General features: G+C 38.7%; 1 long non-coding RNA gene across 1 annotated transcript; it reads left to right on the top strand.

The window, feature by feature from the left end:
* The first annotated feature begins 1,742 nt into the window (after positions 1 to 1,742).
* On the top strand, positions 1,743 to 15,913 carry LOC132519159 (uncharacterized). Its single transcript, XR_009540106.1, has 3 exons — positions 1,743 to 1,802; positions 3,366 to 3,451; positions 15,649 to 15,913. It is a non-coding gene; the product is annotated as an uncharacterized LOC132519159 (long non-coding RNA).
* Positions 15,914 to 26,711: the final 10,798 nt, after the last annotated feature.

The raw sequence follows: 26,711 nt of genomic DNA, 5'->3' as shown, positions 1-26,711 counted from the left end.
TTTCTCCCACCACACTGGCCCTTGGTAACCGCTTTTATACACTCTGCTTCTATGAGTTAGACTTCCGTTTTAGCTTCCACATATAAGCGAGATAAGGAGGTATCTGTCTTTCTCTGCCTGGCTTATTTCACTGAGCATAGTGCCCTTCAGTTTCATTCATGCTGTCACAAACAACAGGATTTCCTTCTTTTTTAAGGCTGAATGATATTTGAGAAAGAAAAGGAAATCACACTTTCTTTATCCATTTATCTATTGATGGATACTTAGGTTGTTTCCATACCTTAGCTGCTACAAATAATGCTGCAGTGAACGTGGGAGCACAGATATATTTTGAGATAATGAATTTGTTTCAGTTGGATATATACCCAGAAGAGAAGAAAACCAATCCTAAAATTTATATGGAACCATGAAAGACCCCAAATAGCCAAAGTAATCTTGAGAAAGAAGACAAAGCTGGAGGCACCACACTTCCTGATTTCAAACTATTGTAACTAAAACAGTATGATATTGACATAAAAACAGATAGATAGATGGAAAAGAAGAGACCCCAGAAATAAACAATGCCTATATGGTCAATTAATTCTTAACAAAGGAGCCAAAAATATACAATAGAAAAGAATAGTCTCTTTAATAAATGGTTTTGGGAAAACTGGACAGCCCCATGCAGAATAATGAAATTAGACTACTATTTTACACTATACACAAAAATTAACCCAAAATGCATTAAAGACTTGAACATAAGACATGAAACTATAAAGAAGAAAACATAAAGAGTAAGCTCCTTGATTGATATGGGTCTTGGTGATATATTTTTTTTATTTGACAACAACAGCAAAGGAAACAAAAACAAAAATAAATAAGTGGGACTACATCAACCTAAAAAGCTTCTCCATAGCAGAGGAAACCACCAATAAAAAGAAAAGGAAACTTATGGAATGGGAAAAAATATTTATTAACCACATATCCAATAAGGGGTTAATATCCAAAATATATAAGAAACTCATACAACTTAATAGGAAAAAACCCCCTAAATATCCAAGTTAAAAATATGTGGTGGAGCTAAGCAGACATTTTCCCAAAGAACCCATACAAATGGCCAACAGGTACATGAAAAAGTGCTCAACATCACTAATCATCATGAAAATGTAAATTAAAACCACAAGAAGGTATCACCTTACACCTGTCAGAATGGCTATTATCAAAAAGACAATAATAACAAGTGTTGAGGATACGGACAAAAGGGAACCCTAGTGCACTGTTGGTGGGAATTTAAATTGGTGTAGCCACTGTGGACAACAGTTAGGACTTTGCTCAAGAAATTAAAAATAAGACTACCATATGATCTAGCAGTCCCACTCATGGGTATCTACACAAAGGAAAGGGGATAAATAATTTTAATGAGGAGCTGATAAAAGTCATCAAGCAAACTCTTTATCTGTGGCAAATACTGACCACTGCATGAATACTAGGAGAAGGACTTTTGCTACAAAAGGGTGCATATTCAACTATCATACCTTCCTCATGGAGTTGTACTAAAGAGCTGCGTCACTGAAAAGAATGGCTTGAAAGAAATGAGAGGCTGAAACCAGAAGAAAGTGAGTCACAGAGTGAGTGATAATAAAGTGAAACCCATCCAATGTAAACCGTTCTGATAAGCGGTTTAGACTTGACAGGAAACCAGGAAGGGAAGTTGCTTAACTAGGAGGTGAACAGACTAGGGAAGGGTTATTTTTTCCAGGGCGAGAAATATGAGTTTGTTTTTAAAAGGAAGAGAAAGAGCCAAGAGTGAAGGGAAGTAGAAGGTAAAATAAGTGGACGCAATTAAGAAAGAAAATTCTCAGAGCAGACGGGAAGGGAGGGGAAAGGATTAGCTTTGGACACAAGTAGGAATAGAGTGAAAAGAGATAAACAGATTAGCTCGATGTGGAGGGGAGGGAATTTGAAGGAATTCATACCTCAGAGTATTTTCTTCTTTCAACTGGAGACTTAGCTATCTGTTAGGAATTTAGATTAAATAAATTAAAAACAAAACTGTGACAACTGATATGGAATGGGCAAATGATGTAAGTAAAGTTAAATATATTGTAGAGCAGCACTGATGGACAAGCCAAGAGTCTGAACTTTGCAGACCATGCGAGCACTCTGCGGGCTAACCTGAACATTTGTTCACCATTTTTTTGGGTTTGGTGCTGAGTTTCCAGTTAGAGTGCTATTTATGATATTTCTAATTTCTAATGATATAAATTAGAAATTTATTTATGAATTTCTAATGATAAATTAGAAATTCAGTGATGAACTAGTATTATGAGGGTGATTGGTTTGGTTAGTATTAAAATCATTATGCAGCGATGTAGTATAATGGAAAGCAACTGGAATTTGAAATAGATAAATCTATGTTTCAACGTTGGCTATGCTGTTTGCAGTGTGATCTTGAGCACGCTACGTACTCTCTGAAGCTCAATCTTTTTGCAAGTATAAAATGAAAGTAATGATGGGATTAAGTGAGACACTGTATTTTATTATATTATTATTATCTTTGTTGTTGCTATAACCTAGTGAAAAATAAGCTTGCATGTGATCTAAATGTAACTCCTCAGTGGAAAAAGTATGAAAGACATATTGTCAGGAGACCACATGGGTTAGGAAAGATAACTATGAAAAATCGTTCCTTCCCAAGATGGTCAAATCACAAGATCTTCTGACAGTGTGTCTTTCATACTCTTTCTATTGAGAGGTTAGGTTTATATCCTATGCACTTAGAGGACTTATATTCCATGTCATAGAGGAGATGCAGCCTCCACCTTGATCACGGGCACACTCCCTCTGGAGTCCTGACCTGTAACACGAATAGTTCTGCTGGCATGAGGTCACCATGCCATCAGGAAGTTCAGACTCTCCATCTGAAGAGATGTCATGGGAAAGCTATGAGACTCTATGAAGAGAGAGATGGATGACCCGCCCCCAAGCTGACCCATTTTCACTTACAATCTACCTGCAGTTTCATGGGAGACTCTGAGCCACACCTGCCCAGACAAGTTATTTATGGATTCCTAGCAGAAAAAAATCATGAGAAATAATAGCATTATTATTGTTTTATGACACTAAGTATTTGGGAGATTTGTTTTACAGCATTAGTAACTGATAGGATAACGTTTCCATTTATTTCTTAAAAGGTTTCCTCAAAAAATGGGAAGATCACATTTGTTGTCACATTACATTTATTGTCTTCACAAAGAGATATTTAACTTCTCGAGATGACATTATTTTTCTCCTCATATTTATGGCTAGAAACTTATTTTCTTTGATATGTGAGGGTTATGATACTTACTTTTCCCCCTCTTCCTTATTTCCGTCTCTTTTGGGAGAAATGGATCGAGTGACAGCAAGAGAAGCAAGCATTACTTTCTGGATCAGTACGGTTACCAGAATCAGCATCTTCCTTCAGCATAAGGTTACTTGAAGTTACCTTTATACTTTTATAATGTATTTTCAAAGTATTTCAATATTTCTACCATTTGGAGATGATCCGTAAACCTCATTATTTTGATCTAATTTTCATATGTAGTTGAGTCTTCATGTATTTTGCAGTGTGGTTTCTCTGCATTTTCGTACGGCCAGTGACCTTTTCACATATGCTAATATAGCTCTTATTTGCAAACTCACCTCCTTTGGTCAAAATTCTTAAAGCACCTAGTCTCCCTGGTTATTTATTGAGCCAAATTATGATGATGATCATGAGAATGACTGTGATAATGATGTGAATTCTTCTCTCTTTCTTTTCTTCTTTTCCTTGTTCTTGTTTAAGGATTTCAATTTCCTTGTTTTCCAGTTTTGTTCAGTGATAAAGGAGTTACCTATAATTAAAATATCTTTATTCTTTTTGTATATTGTAAAATCCATAGTCTTAATTAGCCTAAGGAAATGTGTATCATCAAGAAACAAAAGAAAACTTCTTCTAGTTTCTCAGGTGTCCCCTGCTTCCTTACCAAAAGCGGTTGCAGGATGAACTTGTGAAAGGCCTGGAATTCGCCTTTGGCATTCCCAGAGGGTACACCCCTTCTCTTTCTCCCTATCTGGATGTCTGCTCCTCCCCACACCCCTCCCAGGTCTCAGGACCCAAATGTTCTCTTTCCTAAAATCATAGAAAAGCTTCCTCTTAAATCATTAATTCACCCTGAACTGTAAATGACTATTAATGGCAACATTTAATCCCTACATAAATACTTTCTTTTAAATGGCAGAACAGCTAAAGTAATAAAGACCTCATTGTAGATTTACCAGTGGGTGATAAATGCTTCTGAAGGTGGCACTAGTTCTTTTTAATGGCGCTGAAATAACACTTGTAGGTGATCACTGGAGAGATGAGTTTGTTTGTTTCAAACACATTTACTGACATTTACTTACAGAAGATCACTTTTATTCAGATTTGGGTCTACATAGGCTTGTTCAGCTCCAGATAAAAGAGAGAATGCTTCTGATATCTTCACACTATTGCTTTTCAACCTATGGGATTTTCTTAAATACAGGAAATATTCTTCATGCAAGCCATGGCGTAAAATATAGTTTAAGTCCTCAGTGAACCTCTTGGGGCTTCTCTTTGTGAAAGCAGGAAGTCAGCATTAGTATGTAGGACAGGAAACATGCATTTCTTATACTGTACATAAATTAGGTCATTTTCACTGTAGTCACGTGTCTTAAAGAATATTCTATTTCCAGAGTGTTAGAGAGAACATAAATTACACTGTGGAATCTATTCTCTGTTCTTATGAGTTCTGCTCCTTGAGCATTGCTTCACCCAGATGCTGAATACGTGAAAACAGCACGGTTACAGTCTGGTTCACTGTTGCTGGAATCACAGTGGCTGTGATTCTACTTTGTGGACCACTTGGAAGCCAGACATATGTCAATGGATACAGAATTGTGGTCCTCTTTAGTTAGTTTCATCTATTGGTTCAGTTAGTATCAACAATTTTTCCAGGATACTACTGAGGGCAACATGATTATTTTTTCATGTTTAATCCCAGCCCATGTGGTAAGACAGTTGCCGATAACTTGGTGTTTACTGGCAGAATGCATCTCCTTGTTTATTGCATTCTATTGCAAGCATTTTGCCATTGTGCTTGGTATATTATCTGAACAATATTTGTAACAATATTTGTTACATAAATATCACTCTGTCCTCAAATACAGGGATCGGAATCCGCATTCCGCCATTCCGAGTTGTGTGGCATCCCTCAGAGTGCTCATCTGAAAAGTGGTGGTGAGGATAATAGTTTCCACGCATTAGGGTGGATTGAAAGTTACTACAGGGAAAGCACTTTTAAAAAGTGCCAGCATATTAAGAGTAAATGTTGCCTTTAGTCACTCATTTTGCCCAGAGATAGCTCCTGCCCTCCTGGCCATCCCAGCAGAATGTAATAGAGCGGTGGTTCTTACCTTGGCTTTGTGCAGAAAAACTTGGAAGGCTATAAAAAATACTGATGCCTGGGTTCGCACAATGAGTGTGTTTGACTTAATTGGTCTGGGGTAGAGATTTATAAAGGCACCTCAACCGTATCTTAAAGTGCAGCCCCAGCTGAAGAAATACGGGACTCGATGTGGTAAATAAAGGCATTTCTACCACTAAATCTTATGGCTTTTCCTCCAAATGTCTGGTAATCGGCAATAATTTATCAAAATCACTCTGCTTAGGTTTACAATTCCTTTTATGCTAGATGAAATCCAGATATTGATAGATAGTATCTTTATAATCTTAACACTGTTAAGGCCTGGATTAACGTCTCTTTTGCCCAGGGTGTGTGAGCTGTTAAATCTGCTGTTGTAGGGCCATCTTTGTGAGACATGAACACCCTGACTAATGATGAATTTTACACACGTATATTTTCTAGAAGTGATGGTTGCGTCTTTTCAAACTTCCTTTTTAGGAAGTACTTCTTTGATTTGGTATCAGGGAACAGAATGGCTAATACTCTGAATAGACATATGTTTTGCTGTAGGAATTCCTTAAGCATGATGTCGGCAACTGACAAGATGAAAAATGGTCCTGTGATTCATTTCCAGTCTCAGGCTTATAGACCCACTTAAATGTTTTGAAAGGCCCTCCCACATCCTGTGATTGTACTAAATCAGAACTGGAAAGATCTCAACACTCTGAACTTGATCCAAGGGTTAAGATAGCATACTCTTTATTTTCTTTTTCATAACACACTTAATGCTATAAAAATAAAGTTTATGAAGAAGTATTAAGTATGCTTAACACGCTCATTTGAGCTTCAAACCTGTTATACTCCGTTATAAATTAACTCCTCAAGTAAAAAAAAGATGACGTATACCCCACACATGCCCTTAAATATCAAGCACATGGGATGAAAAAATATATCCTTGGATTCTTGGAACCATTTGCAATTCCAGACCATTTTGGGCCAGTCATTAACATCTTCTGTGCTTTGATGCCTTGTAAAGTTATTCTCAAGCAACGCTCTGTGACTCGGAGTCAGGGGACCAGGCCAGTGGAACTTCTCAGTGTGAAGTGTTTCTATGGCATAGAGAGGTCTCTATTGTCCTTCAATATGGACTTGGAGAGCAACACCGAGAAAAGTCAGATAGGAAACTCATGTCAATCCCATTCAGAAAACATGACTCTTTCCTTAGATTCAACATAAGCTTTATATCAGGAAAGAATGCAAGGTCACTAAAGAACAACAATCTCACTTGAAATGTATAAACAATAGTGTAAGGGCCCACAAAAACTGTTCAGCTAAAACATTAGCTAGCTGTTCTTAGCGAAAAGGGGGTAGCCTTGACATTTGCAGATAGCTGACTGTCCTATATTCAAATATCAGGTTTTATTTTTAGATACCGATTTATGACTGTAATATTCATTATGCTTTTATTCATCCCACAAATATGGATAGAGTCCCTACCAGGTGTCAAGCATCATGATAGGAGTTGGGACCTAGTAGAAACAAGACTAGTGCTTGTGTTTCATCATGGAGTCTATCAGGGGCATAGAGAAGCTTCATATATATATATATATATACACACACACGTGTATGTGTACAGCAATACAGTCCTTATGGGCAGGTCCACCCAAATCTGGAGGAATACAAATAGGCATATAGAACTTAATATATGTGAGATGCTATTCTAAATGTCTACACAGAATAGCTCATTTCATCTTACAACAGTCTGTGAGGTGGACTCTGTTAATAGCCTTCTTTGACATTTCAGAGAAATGAAGCACAGGGAGGTTAAGCCACTTGCCTAGGATCGCCCAGCTAACAACTGTCAGAGCTGAGGTTCTCTTCTTTCCAGATAGTCTGGCTCCTGTTTTATATTTTGAGCTATATTATGGGCCAGTATTACAATGATTAAACACTCATTAATTTTTTTAAGAGAAAGAACATTAGTTCAAGTAATTCTAATACAATAATCCTTTGGTGTTCATTATCTGAGGCAAAAGTACAAGTTAAGGAGAGAAAAGAACAGCAAGAAAACTTGAAGGAGAATCAACAGAGGGAAGACAGAAAGTGCTACCTTACATGCTATGCCTTAACACTCAAAATATCTTTAGAAACATTAGTTTTATATTTTCAAATAAAAAAATTAATAGTCATTGTGGAAAATTTGTAAGCATAGAAATGTAACAAGAAAAAAGTCATCGATCTCACTATCCAAAGAGAACATTTGACGTATGTCTCTATTCCTTTTCTGTGTGTATGGTTTACAAACATAATTATGATAATGCGATAGTGATTATGAACCAAATTTGTATCCTATTTATTGCATCTATTACCATAATGTGAACATATCTCATGGCATAAAAATTTTTTCCTAAACCGTATTTTCAAAAGCAGCTTCCCATTTCACCTCTTGAGAAGAGCATTCTCTTCCATACCATTCATTGACACCAGTGTTACTGGAACATGATATTTACCTGAGCCAGACTGGTGGTTTGGGAGTTATGTCCTTTTTATCTTTAGCACGTAGGGAAGGATGGTCTGGAAAAACTTAACTTATTGCTCAGCAATTATATAAACTATCTGTATCCAGAGAGGAGTCCAAATCTCTCCAAATAAGTGACCACTCTCTTAGAGAGGTAATCTTCTCCATGGGGGCGGGTGAATATTTATTCTTTGTAATATTACGACGCTACTTCCCAGTGACGGAACCCAGTGTCAGCTCCTGAACAAATGAGATCAATGTGTTAAATCACAAGTTCTTCTGATTCCCAGGGCATGTCACCCTAAATCTTCATGTTCATTTATTTCACCAGCATTTCATACCCCAGCGCATGATTTATTTGGTATGATTCCAATGTATTGTTGGAGAAAATAATAAAGGATGCACTGTATATAATTATCTGGGAGACTAGGCCTTTGACAGGGGAACTACTCGTTTAAAGGTGGGTGGCAAAGGCTGTCAGTCACCAGGGAATGTCTGAAAACATTGGCTTGGTCCTGAATGAGTCTTTAAAGAAGCCTTCTGTAGAACAAATAATTACAGAGGTTGTATAGTTTAAATCCGAAATTCTGCTAGCAAAGCAAGGCTCTTGTGTATTATTGGGTATTTTTATTTCTTAAGGAGAGAGAAAAGTAAAAAGACAGTGAGAGAAGAAAATGCAATTTCTCCAAAAAACCACCACCACCTCTACCACCAACAATAAAAATAAACCCCCCAAGTGCAATTACAATAGAAGAGCTGACGAAGTTGTAGGGAGAAAGTAAAAGAGGGAAAAAGGAGGTGCAATGCAGGAAGAAAGTCACATGGTGAGCAGTACGTGGAAATTCTACTTAGTGGTAGTGATTGAATGAATGATGTCACCTGGCCTACTGTGTGGTTCAGAGGACTGAAGGCTGAATTCAGGTACTTTCATTAGGGATTGGGCTACCTTGAAACATGGCATATATTTATTTTCCTGTCTTAGAGCAAAAGAGTAGAAAAGAAGAAAATCCACTTTACCTGCTAAGGTCCTTATCAGAATGACATGTGCATTGGACAATGGTATAAAAATCATTTTAACAATAGTAATGAGGTCTTTTATTTGTTTTATGATGAGTATTTCTTTTTGTGATATTCTTGAATCTCATTTCTATCCTTTATATCTCTTTATGATTAGTACTTCTATCATGAGTTAAAAAAACAACAGCTATTTATTAGTAACAAATGGAAAGTCCCATAACAGAGCACAGTTACTGAGTGATCACAATGTGTTCAACACGCGTCGAAGAGGCTAAAGTAAATTTTCATAGTTAATTCTCACAAATATTCACAAGTTAACTGGTGGCGTTCTACCATCTTCCAGGTAGAGAAACTGAGCTACAGAGAGGTCATTTACTCAGTGTTGGTATACAGGCTTATTCCAGAAGCTATTCTCTTACCCTCTTAACATTTACATTAAGTAGAAAAAAAAAAAAGCCAGGGATAAGTGGGATTTAAAAGCACATTTTATAATTTAAAAAAATATTTCCAACATTGATTCAACTAATATTCATCAATCTCCTTCTCATCTCAAGGTAGCAGGATATACTGGTACCATCACGATGAAGGATACACACCGTATCTGCCACATGGGATGTAGGATCTAAAAGATTATTAAATACAAACCATTGATCCATTTTCCATGCATGACAATCACAAATCTGGGGGATCTGGGCCCATTTTAATTTTACAACTTAACTAATACTATCAGGTTCAATACCTTAAAATATATATTCATTGGCTTTGGGAGGTTCTTATTCCAAACTTTGCTTCGCTAAAATGTTGACTGTGTTATTCGGCAAGTTGCATCTTCTTTTTACTTCACATACGTCAACCACAAAATGATGGTAATACCTACCAGAGAGGCAGGAGAAAATGATGACAAGTTTCAGTAGAGTTCTCAGCTCTGCGGTAGGGCGAGAAAGACAAACGCAAAACCCTTTTTGGCCACCTTGAATAATTATTACACCGGAGAGTCTAATCCTTGAACTCAAGTTAATAAGGGGAAGCGACCCCAAACAGCCTAATCTGAAAGGTTACAGGTTGAAGCAGAAATAGGGCATCAGGAATAGCAGGCATATTGTGAAATAAACTTTTGCTCTGGGGGTACTTGTTTGTTTTCCTAAGGATGTTGAAATAATGGGTTGAAATCGTGGAGACAGAGTGATGCATTGGAGAAGCTGTTTGCACGTGAGGCCAGAAGTGAAATGATGAAGCTACAAACACACTAAAAAGGGGGCCAAAAGGGAAGGGAATAACTATGGCTCCAGAGGAAAGTTTCCTGAGCCAGAGTTTTCCCCAGCATTCTATCTTCTTTTTAGGTTGAAAATGGGAGTCTGCTTTCAAGTTGTTTAGCTGTGTTTCACATGCTTGCGATTTCTGGAGCCGTAATAAGTGTCCTAGGGATGGCTTAATTGTCCTAGTTTACATCAGAAAGTAATTAACATCATCAAGGTGGTCAGGAGAGGTCTTCTTAGGTCCATAAAATCCGTGCTGGTATTTTTTTCACTTTATCTGCATCATTTTTTTCTTCAGGCTGTGCTTTCTTAGAACTAACTTAGAGATGAGAAATCATGCCTTAAATTCGTAGGTCTTCCTCTTTCTCTCCCCCCTCCCTCTTTGGCATATAACGATCCCCTGTTTGAACAGGATTTTCCTCCTTTGAAATATTCACGTTAAAAACTAAATTTGTAAATTTCCTCAACTTCTACAACTCAACTTGATGGTAGTAGAAAACGTATTCACGTGTCTAAATAGACAGAAATTACTATTTTGTTTGTTCATAACATAAAATAATGATTTCATTAAAAGACCGTCTTTTTCTCAGGAGGTGGATAGCATCAGCGTCACCTACTAACTGGTTAAAAATGCACATTCCCAGGCGTTACTCTAGACCTGCTAAATGAGAAACTCCATAGGTGGAGCGCAGGAATACACATTCTAACCAGCTCTTCATGTGATTTTAATGCAAACTCAAGTGTGAGAAGTACTAGTTTATATCATTTCCACTCACACCCGCTTGGCCAGACTCAGTCATGTGATCCCACCTGGACGCAAGGTGTGAGGGCAGACGTGCCTGGAACAGCTCTTCTCTTCTTCACACACACGTACTCAACTTTGTCCAGAATCCTTAGCAAACAACCAGCCATCTCTCGTTAGCACTAATCTTTTAGAAGAAAAGGTGTATTATGAGAAAAGAAGTTTAAAAAGATACTGGAAATACTGGGTTTGCCCAGCAATCAACTCCATTTTCTTCATTTTTATTGTTTAAATCTAAAATATAGTGACAACTTGTGGGCACTGTGGACTAATTTTTAACCAAAAGCCTTGATAGAGGAAAAACGGTTTCAGTGAAGAGTATTATTCTGACAGCAGGAGACCTGGATTTTATTTTATTTCTGTCAATTACTAACTGAGTGATCTACGAAAAGTGGTAACTATTTTTTTTAAGAAATTCAAATGAAAATAAAGGCTTGACTATTGAGGTTACTGTGAGATGACCGTTTAACGTTTTTTAATGTTAATATTTTGTGATTATAATTAAATTCAGTAATTAAATGAATATGTATTAGGTTCTTTATTTTATGCTTTTCAAGGTAGTTCCCAGGAATTAAAAAATTTAGTAACAGAGGAATTAAATACATAAATACTGAAAGCTATACATATGTGCTATTCTTCTCTTTTCATAAATTTCATGTGTTTCAACTTAAAAGAAATTTTTTAACTATCAGAATAAATAATTCACAATTTAGGACTCTTCCTAGTGGTATTATTATGAGGTAGACCATATAGGATTTATTAATCACGTCTTAAGTTTTTCCTCATTACTGAGGATATGGTAATCAATAGGAAAAACAGAAAGTTATTCCAGGCACCAAGGAAACAATAACTGTTTATTATTCAAACAATGTTCTGGAAGCAAAGTACCTGAGAATATGTATCGGTTAAATGAATGAAACACAAAGTTCCAAATGTTAAGGGGGGTAGTTTAGATACGACACAAAGAGCATCTCTCTAACAACCCCCTAGAGCGTTGTGTCTAACAATTGTTTTTGACTTACACGTCTACCAGAAACGTCATTCATGTAACCACCAGTGTAGCTGAAGAGAAATAAAAAGTTCTCTCTGAAAAGTGGTATCAGTGAGTCAAGCAGGTACTGATTGTATGTGGAATTTTCAAACCTTCTGCATGTGTTAAAGTAGAAAAGAAATCAGTCCAATTTGTAAAAGAAAAAAATAAATGTAAAAGAATTCTGTTCGTGTGTGTGAAAAAGCAAGACAAACAAAATGTATTTGACAGGAAAAATACAGCTTCGATTAAATATTAAAATATATATCTTCAATTAAACAATAAGAAGAAAAATCAACTGTACTCCAATAAAAATTTTCAAAAAAAGAATAAGAAGAAAATATTCTTGTGTCTTTTAAAGGAATAAACACCTAAGATAAATGGAGCTTTTTGTCCTCTATCCTTAACTCCCTGACAACCCCACCTGATTCAGAGCACTTCCTAGAGATCTGGCTTATTTTCAGGAGCTGGGCATCTGCTTTCTCTGTTCTATAACAACAGCAGTCTGTGTCCTCTTGTAGGCTCTTCAAATGAATCGCGAAGACTTTAGTTTGTTAGTGCAGAGATAGCCTTTTCTACATAGGACCAAGTCAGGGGATGCATATGAGGGGCCTCGTGCAAGGCCTTGCTTTTGTAGTTGTGAGAATCTAAGGAGAGAAGCATCACCCTGTAGCGGACCCTACGTGCAGGGCACTGTTAGCTCTTCCACCAACTCCCTGGCCTGGGCTGAGTCTTTTCCACTCAAAACAAATATGACTAGCTCCCCTCTGACTGAAAACCCCCTCTGCTCCTGGAAAATGCCCATCAAGAGGTTGCTTCAAACGCTTTCTGGAAGAAGGTGCACTAATACATGAAAAACAGCTTTGGTCTTCAGCATATTCTAAGTAATTAAAAAGATGGTAACTGTAAATTCAGGTATGCAGCTCACAGGGTGCATGAAAGCTTTCCAGGCTTTCGGTCTCTTAAAGAAATTGGGAAGGACCGTAAATCTGTGATCAGAGTCCCCTCTAAATAACCAAATTAAGTTCTCTTGAATGATTAAGAACAATATTCTTAAACGATATGATCCAAAGTGAGCTTAAGGCTTACTTTAAAAAAATAGACAAAGGGCTTCCCTGGTGGCGCAGTGGTTGAGAGTCCGCCTGCCGATGCAGGGACACGGGTTCGTGCCCCGGTCCGGGAAGATACCACATGCCGTGGAGCAGCTGGGCCCGTGAGCCTCGGCCGCTGAGCTTGTGCGTCCGGAGCCTGTGCTCTGCAACGGGAGAGGCCACAATAGTGAGAGGCCCGTGTACCGCCAAAAAAACCCCCCAAAAAAAACAAAAAAAGACAAAAAAACAAAATAAAATCTGGAAATAAAATTTAAATTATTTACCAAATTACATGATGTACCAAAATATGTTATACGATGCTAGTGAAGGCTGCACATTACTCCTCCTTCACTAAAAGTTAATTCTTGTAGAGGAGACAAATTGAACAATTATCAAGCTGAGAGTTCTTATTTTTTCCTTAAATGATTGGTATATGTTAATATCTTGGTGTTCTCAAACTGAATAGATGCATTTTTCATGATAAAGGACCTTGTAAAATTTGGCACTTTATTAATGCTCTTTGAGGTGATCAAAACCAAGTCCCCCAATTTTAAAACAACATTTAAACTATAGTCTATAGTGACAATGCAGTCTTTAATATTAGTGAATGAACATTTTAAATTCTTTTATCTGCTGACAGCAGTGACCAATGCTTATATTGTCTACATTAATTACTTTCCTTGAAATGAATGATGTCATTTCCTATGCTTAATTTTTCTAAAGGTAGAGTTGCTTATAGTGGAGGAATGCTTGTTGGCACTGATTTTCTAAGAGCTTAGCGATGGTTGAAGATTCCGCCTGCATTGGGTCATTTGTTCATGTCTCCATGGTAACAGCTTGGCTTGCATGGGAACCACATACAGCCACTGAGGTGCAGTGGTATGAACAAACCTCACGCAGCATTTCTGGCGTTGTCAAGCTAGTTTATATCGTTCAGGCATTTTCTACTGTATTATGTAATGTTTCACCTAGAGATTCCCACTGCTGTCCCATTTAAGGCTCCCATATTCACTCTTCTCCCTTAAAACAGCCATGAGTCATCGTCCCCCTAAGAAAACTGGACCTCAGCACCAAAGGAAATGCCACATTCTCGTTCCTACTCTCCTAGTGCCCAGTAAAGCTTCTATCAAAGGATGTCTAGTATTTACTGAATCTGTCTCTCTTGCTTATTTTTTCCCAGTTTTATTGAGATGTAATTGACAGGCATCGCTGTACAAGTTTAAGGTGTTATCTTGCTTATTAACTTACTATATCTTTTCCTTCACATAGACTCATGTGGCCTGTGCCCTGAGACTTTAGGTCTTATTCATCTCTGTATATTCAGCTCCTTGCCCCAAACCTAGCACATGTAGTCATTTATTTAACAACTCTGTGTTAAGTGCCTCCTCAGGGGTAGACCAGAGTGCGCTTTAAGAACTCATTAGTTGTGTGATTATGGGCACTCATTTTCCCACTCTTTGCCTCCTTTGTCTCATCTGTAAAATGAGTGTAATGTAGCATCTGTCTCGCAAGGTTGTTGTGAGGATTATATTGTCAATACGTGAAAAGCGCACAAAGTAAGTTATGCACAAAATCCATAAGTGGAAGCTATTATTATTACTAGTATGAGCCCGGCGCTACTCTGGCGCTATCTGGTGATAAGTGGTAAACAACCATAGCAAGAGTGGAGGGAGACCAATTGAAACAAGTAGCAGATAATCCAGGCGTATTCTGATTGTAATCAGGGTTTCGCAGACAGTGAAACAGGGCACTGTCATAGAGAATTTCTTGGGAGCAAGGGCCTAATTTACATAGGGTAATCAAACAAGGCCATTCTGAGGAGGTAAAGTCTGAGTTGATACCTGAATTATAGAAAGAAACCAGGTATGGAAAATCTGAATTGAAAACAAGCTTTGTACAGATAAAAAAATAGAAAGAAGTTCAGCATGTGTGCATATTAAAAAATGTTTATTTGAATAAATTCCTGGAAGATTGAATGCACTGTCCTATTTTAATGTATTCAAATGCAAACCCCAAAGAGATTCTTGCATTTATCCAAACATTTGGTTTATATTTTCTGTAGTCAAATGCTGTGGTCTATTAAAATTTAAAAATGCTCTTTTTTCAATTTCTGAATCTGGACTATGTAAATTGGTGTAGAATCATTGTTCTTTCCTGTATATTTTAAAGCGAATATTGGCTAACACTTATTGAATGTTTTTCAAAAAATGTTCTAAGCTCATATCAATACAGTGAATTCTCAGAACAAACTTCTGAGTATAGCTCTCCATGTAGGATGGATGGTTACACCCCAAAACTTGAAGTAACTTGTCCAAGCTCTCAAAGAGAATAAGGATGGACTGACCTTAACTAACTTGCCTTAACAACAGTATAAACCTGTCCCTTTGGCAAATTTAGACAAAACTTACTCTTTTTGGCTTTATATATTTGAATGGTTATTTATTTAAATTTGGTTTTATGTGTACTTACGTTCACAGACGGACACACTGTTTTGTAATTTCCTTACAGACAAGGTCACTGGCATGTATTTAGCATCACGTTGTTAAACACTTGAAGATTGGTGCCCGTGGTCCCAAGGGTTCCCTGAGAGCCTTCGGAACCCTCTACATGGATGGAGGGATCAGAGCTCAAGCCCTGGCTGGAGGCTGATGGACTCTCCCTCTGTGTTGTCAAGTGGCAGGGCTGCAGCTGACCAAGGCGACCACCATTCTGTTTCTCTGCTGCGTCAGATTCAAAACTGATGAACCCAGAATGGGGCTCATCAATTTCAAAAGAAAAGGTTCTCTGCTTTCTTTGTTGGTCTCGGAAGATAAATATTTCTCGTGGCACCTCTGACGTGGCTATGCATCTGTGTAGGTCAGCAGTAAATAGATGGGGTTGATGGATGGAAATGGCAAACCGACAGGACAGACTCACTCAAAGCCCACTGTGGAGGGCCCATGAATCTCTCCATCGTATTTAGTTAATGGTCAATCTGACACTTTTCCCACCCAAACATATATCTAGAACAACTAATATCGATTCTCCTCTAGGGACGTTTCAGGCAAGGATGGCTGCATTTGATTTGAAAGGGGCAAGGAAGAAGCTCAGTGAAAACAGAGTGACATTGTGTGACTTTTAGGTGAGGCTAGCAGGACAACTGCTTGTGACCAGGAGAGCTCATGTCTGAGCGGTGGGAAGCGAATGTGCGTGGTCCTCTTACGTTCTGTTGTCATTTTTTTCTTTCCAGAATATCAGTGACCTTTGCTCCCAATCTAAGAATTTAACTTAGTAGAGTACATTATATTTGTAAACTTGGGGCAGTAATGGCAAAGTAAAACAACACAGCAACAACAAGACAATAGCATCTCCTGGTCCTTACGTGATAGCTGAACTCGATAGCATTTGTAAAGATGTCTGGCCCAAAGGAAGTAACACAATGGTTGACGAACACCACCATGGTGGATGCTGTTAGTTGAGCACTTATTATGAACGCCTACTGTTTGTTGAGTTTCACCAGGATTTTTTTTTTAATTTATGTGCTTTCTATACATTTTCTCTAATACAGTCATAACAAACTGGTAAGCAAAGTCAGTTTCCCATCTTACAGTCAATGGAATTGAGGTTTAGAGAAATTAAATTAATTGAACTAAGTTATATAAGCAGGAGGTGAGAAATCAGACCCAGGGCCCAAGGTCATTCTTTTACGTCTCATTGTAAATATTTAACGTACAAAGAGTGAGATTCTTATTAATAAAAGGGCAAAACGTGGAGGAGCAAATGCATGGGAACTAAAGTATGAATAGGCTAAAGCTTCATTTTCTATTAATCCACATTTTTCCTTCTCTTGATGCTATTTCTGCCTTAAATGTGAGTAAGCAGTCTCATCTGGGTGCTGAGATTCACATGCTTAAAGTTTCAGCCTTAGGACTCGAGGGATTTGAATTCTTCCCATAAATTGTAGGGAAACATCAAGACTTTAAAAATGATGCCTTGTATTATCTTTCACAGTCCCCAATTACAAGAATACATTCATCAAATGAAAAACCATTGAAAATGACAGGCTTACCTGTTCTGAGTACCAAACTCATAGGGTTTAGCAAGACAATGATTACCTTTAAGAGAGTTATGATACTTATAGACGCAGTGTTCAGCATAACTACTGTGGGCTATTAAATTTGGATATTCTTGAGTTCTGTTATAAAATACAACACTTCCGGAAATTGTCAGACCTAAAAGGATTCATGCTATGCTCTCCACAGTATGGGTTTTCCAGAATTAATGAGGAAGTGTGAACTTCTTGGTTTGTTGTTCTGATACAGCTGAGGGAAAATGCTGTCATACAATGAATGGGCACTCAGCCAGCAGGCCGCTTCTGAATAAAAACACTTAACATTGTGCCACAGCATACGAAAAATAGCTTATAAGACACCAATCTAGGACTTGTTGAACTAAAGGAAACAGAGGATGTGATATTTTTTGGTTACATCCCAACTTAGAAATAAATGTCTCTGTTTTGGTCACCAGAATAATACCTAAAAATAGTCTTGATACTTGTGGTCTGTTGTTGTGTCACTTTTCCCCTTGGGCATCAGATAGCACTGCACCACATAAAGTAAGGTATTTAAAACATAAGCCTTCACGATAGAGTATTGTCAGCCTCAAGATACTCTTGTTTATGGGCCTTGGAAAGGGATTATTTCAGCCACCTCAAGTACTTACTGAAATGGGAGTAACTAAAAAGAAAAGAAATCATCTGGAGGCACTTGACAAGAAAAGTGCACAAAATCTGAACATAATTAGGAGTCAACACTATTTAGTCTCTTCTCTGTGCAGAAACAGTGCAAATGAGCACAGTGTTATTCGAGAATGACAACTTTCCTACTCAGAAGAGAGAGTGGCATTGTTAATCAACTGTGCTCCAATAGGAGATAAAAATGTCAAAAGAGATATTAAAAAATAAACAATTATTTAAACCTTTGGGGGAGAAAAGAAGTGGCATACTTTTTTGTTTGTTTGTTTTTCTGTTTTGTTTTGTTTTTTTTGCGGTACGCGGGCCTCTCACTGTTGTGGCCTCTCCCGTTGCGGAGCACAGGCTCCGGACGCGCAGGCTCAGCGGCCATGGCTCACGGGCCCAGCCGCTCCGCGGCACGTGGGATCTTCCCGGACCGGGGCACGAACCCGTGTCCCCTGCATCGGCAGGCGGACTCTCAACCACTGCGCCACCAGGGAAGCTCCGTGGCATACTTTTTGAAAAAACTGGCTTTACAAAAGGGATACACTTTTTGGAAATGACAATGTAACTGCTACCACCAGTATCTTGCTACAAACTGTTTAAATCCTATCTAGTAATTTTCTATGGAAAGTCAAAACAATGAATAGGGTGTGAAAAACAGAAACTCAACAACTGATTAACAAACACCTTTTTAAATTATATCTAAGAGATACACACAAAAAATCGTTTTAGTGGTCATGGTAGAAATGGTAATGTTTTTGGAAACACTGTAGTCCTCTGGGAATGTTGAGGGGGACTCTTACAAAGGAGGGAACAAGTAATGAAACTTAATGGGTAAATCAAAATTTTCCAGGCAGAAAAGGAAGATGGACATTTCAGTCTGAAGCCCTCCAAGAGTCAAGTCTGCAGAATGTGAGACTTGGGTTATGCGTTGTGTGACTATGGTACAAAATTGTGGGTTAAGGATGAAGAAATAAATGGAAAAGTTTAGTTGGGATTTATTTTCCTGTTAACAGTGAAAACAAATTCAGTCTCAAGTACCTTTGATTGAAAGACATGAAAATTTAGGGTTAGATAAATGTGATTGAAAATTTAGGGTTTAGATAAATGTTTGGGGCATTTCTTCATTAGCACGACCCAGTTTCTCATCTGCTTTGCTCAGCCCTGCTCCTTCTCTGCTGGGTTCATGCTTCACTAGATGCTCTCCTCATTCTGGGTAGGCTTTCTACCCCATATCCTTCCCAGTTCAAATCTGGAGAAAAGGAGGGCAAAGCTCTCTCTGACCACTCCCGTGCTTGACCTGTGATTCACTCTGGTTGGGTTGGCTTGGTCAGTCTCCCCTTCCTGATCTCACAGTGCTCTGTACCATTGACAATAGTGTGGTTCTCCTGCAGCCCTGCAGCTGAGAGTGGAGCCCCACTGGGAGAATGCAGGGGACATGGGTCATGGCAGCTATGAAACAACGGAGGTCCACTCTAGTCCGTGCCTTTGGCCACCTAATGTCCAAACACGAGTCACTCTTAAAGTCCTTATTCCCAGTGACTATACCTATAACTGAGCCTAAGCTCATACTGCTTGCCTCATAACAGGTCAATATATCCAGAGACAAGGTGCTGGGACAAGGAATAGAAACTTTATTCAGAAAGCCCGCAGACGAAGAAGATGGTGGACTAGTGTCCCAAAGAACCATCTTGCCCAGGTTTGGATGCTAGTTCCTTTTATAGAGCAAAGAGGGGATGGTGAGGAGGAAAAGCAAAAAAAAAAAAAAAAAATTCCACAGTGGTTGCAAATCTTTCCTGGTTCCAGCCAGACTCTGGGAGGGAAGTGTTAATTTCTTCCTTCCTGCAGTCATTCACAGGTGCGTGGGCCTCGTCAGCATGTTTCCTGTGAGTTAAACAAAGGTATTTTACCTCTGGCCTGGGAGTCAGGGTTCTCCGGAGATGGGCCATTGTGTGTGCTTTAAGGTGTAGGCAACATCCTTTTAATGATTAACTTGTAGAAAAACAATAGAATGCAAAGGCTAAAGCAAAAGAAACAGATCCAGTGTGGAGTCAGGTTGTTCTTTCCTGCTACATATTCAGCTCTGAGTCTCTGCCTCTGGTTGATATCGGTTCCATCCATCAGGTCTGGATGCAGTTCCTCGTGGTCCAGCAAACCAACAGAGGTGTAACTCCTTCCAACAGCTTATCATATGCAAAACACAATTATAGAGAATAAAAATATTTGTAATAAAACGTCTACTGGATGGGGCAAATGAGAAATAAAATACAGCAGCCAAGCGTCCATACCATGTATAATAAAAATAGCAGGATTTGTTGCCTTGTTTGTTCCGGTGCTAGAAAGAGTTCTTTTGTCAGCAGATCTGCATTCGTTGCCCTGATTTTGTTCTTCTGGGCATTTTCCCTTATTCTTTTGTCCTCAGTGCTCATACAGGAGATGGGTACGTGGGGTGTGTCCCATCCCTTAGGAATTTGGGATATGCTTTAGTGATTGTAATTGTAACCTGTTGTGTTCCAATGTTGATGAGCCAACTTTCTTAAAGGTTAACTGGGCTTTCAATCTCTGTGTTCCAGACAATTCCATGGGCTAGTACTAAAACCCAGATATCTCCTCAAGCCAGCATTTGTATTAGAACGAGACCCCATATTTTTCTCCTAATGCCTTCCAGCCACCTTGCTCTGTCCATGGCCTTCATCCGAGTTATTGAAGCTGAATCCAGCCTCTGTACCCTGACACTGAATTAAATCTCAGAGGCAGAGTTTTGGGTGAAGTAGAAAAGAATAGCTTTATTGCTTTGCCAGGCAAAGGGGGCCACAGTGGGCTAATGCCCTATGGCATTAAAACTGTGTGTTTTAGACCTGGAGCAGTTAGTGAGGTGTTTTATAGGAATGGTTCAAAGAGGGCGTGGTCAGCTCATGGACGTCTTTCTGACTGGTTGGTGATGAGGTCATCGGGAGTTGGCATCATCAACCTTCTGGTTCCACCAGTCTGGGGTCTAAGTGCTTGTGGGCAGCCTCCAGTTAAATTCTCTACCTGGCAGGGGTTATAGTATCTGCAAAACAGCTCAAAGGTATTGTTCTGTGTATCCCTTGAGGGGGAACCAGGACCCTGCCCCAAGGCTGCACTATTGTTTCCGGACTGTTCCTCCCTCGCCTCTGCATCCCTTCCTTTCCCTGATTAGCAACTGTTTGAACCTGCCTGTTGGAACTCAGGGAAGGTCATAGAGACTGAATGAAGCCTATTTCCTATAATCAAAGAAACGGGGGACACAGAAAGCCTTTGTGCCCAGGAACCCCACAGGTCCTGCTTAGGATCATTATCTAAACTTTGCTTCTGCCTTGCGGTAACTTAACACATTGACATTGACTAGGGGAGATAGACCACTTTGACTCTAGTTCCCAGGTACACACATGTGGTATCTTTGAGGCCAGGTCATCACCCTCCTTTTCTAAATAATTTAAAATAGGAGTTTCTTAGGAGGAGACTGATGCAAACGGCTTCTCACAGGTTTTAATATTATTTCCTGCTATTGTTCCTACTTCCTTGTTTTTGTTGGCAATAACTTTAGTTTAGAGGAGAGAATTCAGCTTTCTAATCTTTCAAATTTCTCAGCGACCTTGAATGGGTTTCAGGCAAGAAAGGTACTTCTTAGCTAAGACAGTTCGTTTTTCCTGTCTGCACTCAGATGAACTAATTTCAACATAAGCTAGTCTTTTTATTATAAAACTTACAGAGGTCCGTAAGAACAAGAATCACACTGCAAAATCCTACATTTTTCATATCAAGACCAGAAATGCTGTTGCCTCATTAAGGATAAGTTCTGAACACCAAGCTAAGACAGGTGTAAATTGACTTATTTTTAACCTTTGTAACCAAATTACAAATATTATTGTGTCCCTGACACAGATTCATGAGAGTCCTGCCCTCTCCTTGATTATGAATTTGGTGTCTGTCATTTATAATGTTCTGTTCTTAGTGCCAGCTTGTTCTATCTCCTGATGTCAAGTGCAAGGAAACACAATCCGAAGTGTTTAACCACAAAGGGAGAGTGTTGACTCTCAGCTGAAAAGTCCAGGGCCTGCTGCGTCTTGGGGGACATTCACAGGATTGGGTTTTCCTCTGTTCGAGTTTTAGATTCAGGTCTCCTGTGTTGACGCCTTTTTCAGGGAGTGTGCTGGTTTGTATTGTGTTGATTTTGCTAGGCTGGAAGGACAGAGCTGTTCCCTCTGTGATTCTGGATTAGGTCTTCCCACGAGTGAAACCGAGCAAGACTTGGAGAGTGGAAATGAAGCTGTAGACCTTGGCCCCTGAGGGTCAGTGCAGGAGGCCAAGTGATGACGTAGCTTGCATGTGTTGACAGCTGTCATACCTTGTTGATCTGGGGCAACCATGTACCTGCAGCTCTCCCAGCACCTGCAGCACCTGGTCCTCCAGCTTCTCTGGGTCCAGTAAAGCCCGTGTCAGCCCGCTGTCAGGAAGTACATCAGTTCCTTCAGTAGGGCAGCCATGAAGTCAAGGTTGAGGGGGTGGGAGATGTGCTCAGGCTCTAGTGTGCCCTCATGTGGTCCAGTTTATTTTTGTGGTTTCCAATTTTCTCTCATTCTCCCCCCATTTGCTGCCCAGTGTTTCTTCTTGAATGTCAGTTTCAACGCTGTCACCAGACACAGAGGCAATGTCCTTCTGTGGATTTCTTCAGCAGCCTTCACAGTTGAATGAGGTCTTATCTTAGTAATAAATCCCTTATTCTATATAGCTTATTGTTGTTCTGTTTCCCTAGCCAAACCCTAACTAATACAGAGAGATTCTCTTTTTGTCTTCACAATATGGCAAGACTAACTTCAACTGACATCCTCCCAAGTTCAAGTCTACAGGAAAAGGTTTATGTCTCTTTTGAGTCCTGAGATCCTTTCTTATTGGATCACCTTGGGTCATCTGGTCATTTCCTATCAAGCTTTGTGACCAGGATGGCTAAGCCTGGTTCATATGTCCACCCTTGACTTAATCACTGTTGTCCAGGGAATTCGGTATATTGATTGGCCAATCCTGAGTCACATGCTCTTATTCTAAAAAAGTGGCTGCACTGGGTGAGAAGGGGTTGATTTCCAAAAGAGTCCAAGCTGTTGCTATGAGAGAGAGGATACAGGGTGTTCATTGCAAGGTGGCCTGTAACCCATGGAGGCCTTGCAAATCTGGACGTATTATATGGTAATGGATAGTCACTGGGATTTCTAGAAGTAGGTCACTGCCACAATCCAGTGGACCTCTAACTCTTCAGTTCTGAGGACAACATTTCATGAGATTTTATTTTCTCATCCTAGTATTGTGTCCGCAACATAGTAGTTGTTAAACAAGTCATCAGGTTGTTGAATAATATGACCTCTGTTTTGAAAAGATGGTCAGATACTGTGTAGGTATAGACAAGTGGGCAGTAATTGAGCAGGAATGATGGACTTGTCTGGACAGAAAATACGGATGAAAAGAGAATGGCAGAACGTTTAAGGGCAAAGGAAGAAGTGATGATAAAAGAGATTGAAAAACAGCAGTAAAAATGGATAAAGAAACTGGAGTAAGTCTGTTTTGTGATCTGATTAGACCAGCAAGCTGAGGAAAAAACTGAATGCTTATACGATGAAGGAATTTTTAAATGCATTCATGGCTGTGCATCTCTCTGAGTAAATAAATGAGAAATGGATTTGTCTATAGGAAGGAAATAGGTTTGGATTAACAATCAAACATAAGAGGACATTATTTTAGTTGAAAATAACAACTTTAAAGACAGGAACTGAGTAAAAAGTAATCCATTCTTAGGAAAAAGAGCTCTATGAAGATCAGATAATTTATCAAACTTTATTGCAGGATGCCCATATGAGTCTAATTTTGAGTACTGGAACATCAACATTTAACATTTAACATTACACATGACATTTGAGAACACTCCAACTTTGTTATTTACTTTTAAGTGTTTCTTAACAAGAAACACATGTATCATAAATAAATTTGCTATTCTGTCACTTCTGAGTTTTAGAATTCATCTTCTTGAATCAGTTGCTGAGTGTTCATGTAACCCGGGCCAACACCTACACAGAGAACCTCAGTGAAAATTGGGTCTTGTGGTCTGTCCTGCAGCTTCTCAGGAAGATGGCATGAAGTCGTGTCATCAGTTTTATTGTCTAATTGTTAGGGATATAGTGAGCTATGTTCTCATGGCTTGACTCTATAATTATAGACATGAAAAAGCAAATCATGTCATGATTGGCTCAGGAATTTCAGCCATAAAATTGACACTTGTCAAGTATCAATTATAAAATTCAAAGCTTTATGTAGATATTAGTGGTATTATTTTGTCCTTAGAACATCAGAAGCCATGCAATAACAATTACTGCCATACCACATATACTTTAAATCCTATTAGTAAGATAATATCTGCCTCAGTAATAATAGTATTTTTCTATCCTTTCTTCTTTTTCCCAGGGTATTATAACTTACCAACTCACAGAATTTTTATTTTTGAGTAATTTTTTTAAAAAGCTGACAACATAAAAAAAAACCTCACCAAGATAAAGCACAATTCAAAGAAAAGGTAAACTGCTAGTTAGGGGCCATCCGTGAACTGGGATAGTGTTAGTGAGATATTTCAGTGCTAAGACATCACAGCAAGTACAATGACCCATGTTTTTCTTCACATAAGATTTCCAAGTCAGTCCTTTTAACACACATGTAAAACGAAAACTCTGATGCTATGAAGACAAAATTCAAAAACCGAACAGTTTGTAAAGCAAAAGTAGTCAACAAAATTTGAACTCTCACCGACTTGACTTTTGAGATTAAAAAAGTCATTGACCTTTATAAACTTTTATAAGTCTTTGGAAAAATAATAAAAATGGGAACCCTACATTACAAAAATGATATAAATGACTCAAAGCCACACTCAGATCTGATTCTATGATTAAGCAATAACACAAAAATGAACTAAGCCTTCAACTTAGAATAGCTCAGAAAAAACTTACAAAGTCACATCCTCTCTGCCTTTTCCTCAAAATTGAAGAGAGGAAAAAGGGAAAAAGGTAGGAAGAGAGGACCTATTATATGTGAATTAAAAGAAACAAGAAATTATAGCAGAACTGCAAAGGAAACATAACAATTGAGTCTTTGGGAAAAAATTGGAAAGTTAAATTTCTGCAAAAGTAATCATGAAATACCAATTTATCAAGAGAAAAGGGGAATACGACAACATATAAGTAGGAGATTAAAATTATAATACATTACCCTATACTCCTCAATGTTAACGCACTTGAAATTTTCTATGAAATAAATGATATTTTGGAAGATAATAAACTTCTAAAAGTATACCAAGAAATAGGAAATGAAAAGTACATATGGAAAAATTATTTCCACATAAAACTCTAAATAGAAACAGATGACATTACAAATGTACAAGGAACAGATTCAATATTTCCATGCCAAATCTTGTAGTCAAGAGTATAGAAAAGAATGGAAAGCTATCCAGTTCAGCCTTTGAAGGTAATAGAGCTCTAAAGGCAGAGAGCAATCATTCTTATGACTGCAAAAGTGAAAATTCGAAATAAAACCCTAGCAGATTGCATAAAACAGACGATTAAGAAAATGACACTCTTTTCAAGTACTTTTATTCCGTGAGAGGAATAAATACTAGAAACATGTGACGTAACACATTTGTATGCCCAATAAGAAAAAAAGCACCCATTTCAGAAGAGGCTAAAAACATCTTTGATCACATTCAATGCCTCCTACTGTCAAAGCTCTTGGAAAATGAAGACTAGAAATTTCCTTCTTTGATTCCGGTCTCTTTCCAGTGTCCACACTTAGCCACCTGCTTTTATGGTTCCTCCATGTAGTCTGTCATCACCAGTCTGTATTGCAAACATCCCACTGTGCCCTTACATTTTATTTTTCTGGTTCACTTTCTCTCCTAATCCCCGGGATGAGCGTTGTTTGATTAATACAGGTCTTCAATCCATTTCTCCTGCTGCTGTATTATTTTCCACCTTCTCCACCATCACTTACCTTTTGGTCTAGGTTTAGCTTGCAGGTGACTCATCATACTCACTCCCTTGTAAACAGGTTCATCTGCTTTATTACTCCCTTACTCTCTGTAATAATTGCCAATACCCCAACCTCGATTAATCCGACTACCTATACCGTACTTGCAACCTAATAGCTGAGTACAGAAAAAGTGTAACTAGTTTCAGTCTAAGTTAACCACAAGCCTCAAAACACACTCGACCTATCTGATACTCCTACTTGCTGCCTGGATCTTCTTTCCCCAAAGTTACCCCTGCTCCTCTGGCGAGCCTCACTCTCAGAAGATGATTTAGCTTTATAATTCATGGATTGATTAGATGCAGGATATCAGAACCTCTTCTTGACTCATCTGAAAATATAAAAACGTAGCTGTGTTTGTACTCTTGATGTTGCATTCTGCTCAGTAAAATGGGAGATGGATCCCTCTCCAACCTGGCCAACTCCTCCACCCGTGTTTTGTTACTTTCACACACACAGTCAAACACGTTTCTTCCTTCTACTTGTTAAGATGGAGGTGCCCCTGCTTTAATCACAGGTGGACACATCCGTTCACCTTGATTCTATCTCTTGGTCCTTCTCCAGGACCCATCCACCTGTCTTGACTGTGCAACAAGTTTCTCCCCCACACTTGGTTCATGCCCACTGGTATACAGTCAGACCCTCAGAGTGTTTCCTAACCTTCTGTGTTCAAAGAGCGACCATAATCACAACAAAAACAATAAAACGTTGACCCCATGTTCATTTAGTTTCCTGTACTCTTCTCAGCAACACTGTAAGTCATTGTTCTCACTCACTG

Source organism: Lagenorhynchus albirostris, chromosome 4 (assembly GCF_949774975.1).
Source record: "Lagenorhynchus albirostris chromosome 4, mLagAlb1.1, whole genome shotgun sequence".
Lineage (NCBI taxonomy): Eukaryota > Metazoa > Chordata > Mammalia > Artiodactyla > Delphinidae > Lagenorhynchus > Lagenorhynchus albirostris.
This window is presented reverse-complemented; position numbering and strand designations above follow the sequence as displayed.